The sequence below is a fragment of the Pinus tabuliformis genome, chromosome 5_2 (genome assembly GCF_031772625.1).
Source record: "Pinus tabuliformis cultivar Carrire ecotype Pingquan chromosome 5_2, CPIR1, whole genome shotgun sequence".
Classification (NCBI taxonomy): Eukaryota; Viridiplantae; Streptophyta; class Pinopsida; order Pinales; family Pinaceae; genus Pinus; species Pinus tabuliformis.
Genome location: NC_142306.1, coordinates 201,925,889 through 201,928,905, shown reverse-complemented (window position 1 = coordinate 201,928,905; position 3,017 = coordinate 201,925,889).

The following is a 3,017-nucleotide window of genomic DNA, read 5'->3' as shown; positions in this document are numbered from 1 at the left end:
AGCACTTTGATCTTCACCTCCTTATATAGTTAGAGCCTTAGCCAATACCATGGGTCAAACCCTTAGTTATGTCAATGGTATTCTTTCATGGGATCAATATTCATTGTCGTGTTCATTACTATGGGTCAATACCATGGTAAAGAGCCCTAGTATTTAGAATACCATGGTGCAAAAACCATACGTGACTTTCTTTCACCAAACTCGTGTGTATACACGACTTGGCCTTGATGAACCCGCATATAAATCTTCGGATATTCACCTTTATCAAACTTTTGATTCTAATCTATAAAGCTTTGTCCAATCATTATGTTATTTTTTTCCATCATTCTATCACCTCTAAACTAACTTGTGGATTCATCTAGTTACCATATACTTGTTCTATTACAAGTGAGTTGTCGTGAAGGACAACACATGCATCATAATGCCAAGAATATCCCCCTTTGGACTTGATAGCAACCATGTTGGTGTTGATCACCTCAACCTGTAGAGACATGTTAGATACATCAAATAACCATTATTGAAACACCAAGATACTCTCCCCCTTTGACATCAATGGCAAAGGGTGGACCAAAGCTCCCTCTTTGGATCTGATTTGCACTATACTGTCCATGCTCCCCTGAGCACATGCAAAATATTCATAAATATTTTCAAATGAAGAACATTACTCTATAACTCAACTAAATATGACCTTACTATCACCAATGACTCATACTTACATCAATCACCCAACCAAGTGGGATTACATATTTGACATGACCTCAAAAGTCCATACATTACTAAATATGACAATTATTACATCATAGGTCTCCACATGACCTTTACATCAAATGATAGACATGACATTAATAATTGAGACCAAAAGATCTTTAAAAGTACCATAATTCAGCAACCATAATGCCAACAACGCATTATATTCGACAAGGCTAATGATCCCCTTGAACCTGTGCTACCTGTTCATTGTCAACAACTCATTCATCAAAGAATCTTCATCAATCAGATGAATATCAATGAGAAAAAACATAACTCAATACCATATCAGCAGAATGTACCCATCAACACCAGACCAAGAAAAATCAAATCATAGTTGTCAATAGCATGTCAGAGGTTGCTCTTGAATCTGTCCCATTGTTTTTCTATCAGATAAAAACATGTGACTGTCTGCAAAGAAACTCGTGTATATACAAGACTATACTTCATCAAACCCGCATATAAAAAGAAACCTTATGAATTTTTCACCTGTAAACTAAGTAGACTATATTAACAAATAAATGAGGTAGAGACGACTCCCCGTTTCTGCCTGAGATATTCTAATGCTTCTCTAGGAAGAGGTTTAGTAAATATATCAAAAACTTGTTCTTTGGAGGGAACATGCTCCAATTTAACCTTTTGCTCAAGCACTTGTTCTCATAGAAAGTGATACTTAATAGGAATATGCTTGTCTTGGAGTGTGTAAAATGATTTTTTGAAATACTAATAGAACTTGTATTATCACATAGGATGGAGATGGGTGGAGGACATTTGATTTGTATATCTTGTAATGTTTGCATCATCCAGAGAACTTGTGTGCAACAAGATGCAACAGCCACATATTCTGCTTCTGTTGCATATAAGGTAGTGGAACTTTGTTTCTTGTTAAACCAAAATACTAATTGGGGCCCCATCTAAAATGCACCTCCACTAGTGCTTTTCCAGTCATCAACATTTCTATCCCAATCCGCATTTGTGTATGCATGAAGGGTATGATCTGCATCTTTAGGATACAATAGACCAAAGTCTTGGGTTCCATAGATATATTTGAATATTCTCTTTACTACCTGAAGATGTGACACCTTTAGATTGGCTTGGAAATGTCAAACAATCCCAACTGCATGCATGATATCTGGTCTGGTACCTATTAGATAAATCAAACTTCCAATCCTAGACATGTACTCTAGTTGGTTTACTGTGGGAGAATCATAATTATAACCGAGACTACATCCTTTCATCATAGCAGTACATAAATGTTTGCAATATTCCATCCCATACTTCTTCAGAATCTGCTTGAGATATTTTGTTTGTGAGAGAAAGATGCCATTTTTTGCTTGTTGCACTTGTAGACCAAGAAAATAGGTTTGTTCCCCAGGTAAAGACATTTCAAATTCTTGATGCATAAAAAAGAAATTTTTGACTCATAGTTTCTTCATTACTACCAAAAATGATATCATCAACATAAACAACAATAATTAGCAGTTTATCCCCCTCAATTTTTGTGTACAAGTTGTTGTCTGCGGATCCTTTTGTGAAACCTTATTGTTGAAGATGTTTGTCAAGACAATAATACCATGCCCGTGGAGCTTCTTTTAGCCCGTATAAAACCTTTTTGAGTTTGCATACAAGGTTTTCAGCATTCCCCAAAATGAATCCTTCTAGTTGTTCAATATATACTTCTTCTTCTAGATCTCCATTAAGGAAAGTAGATTTTACATCCATTTGATAAACTTTGAAATTTCGAAAACTTGAAAATGCAAGAAAAATTCTTATGGATTTAAGTCTGGTTACCGGTGGAAATGTTTTTTCAAAGTCTATAGCTTCTTGTTGAGCATAACCTTTAAAAACAATTATAGCTTTGTTCCTAATGAGCTCTCCATTTTCATTCAACTTATTTTTGAATATCCATTTTTCCCCAATAACATTTTTATCATGAGGCCTTGGAACCAATTCCCAAGTATCATTCTTTTCAATTTGATCAATTTCTTCATTCATTTCCTTAACCCAACATTCATATTTACTAGCTTGATTTACATTTTGTGGTTCAATGGTGGATAATAAAGCTAGATAACTAGGAGATCCTACAAGAGTTCTTCTTGTTTGTACCCCAGATTCCTTTTCTCCCAGAATTTGAGTTTCTAGATGACTCTTTTAAACATACCTATATGGAGCCTTTTCTTTGTTTGATGTGTATTCTTCTTCTGCTTCATTAGTTTCTTCTTCTATATCATTGTGATTTGATGTGCGAAAGCATTCATCATCGTCATCAT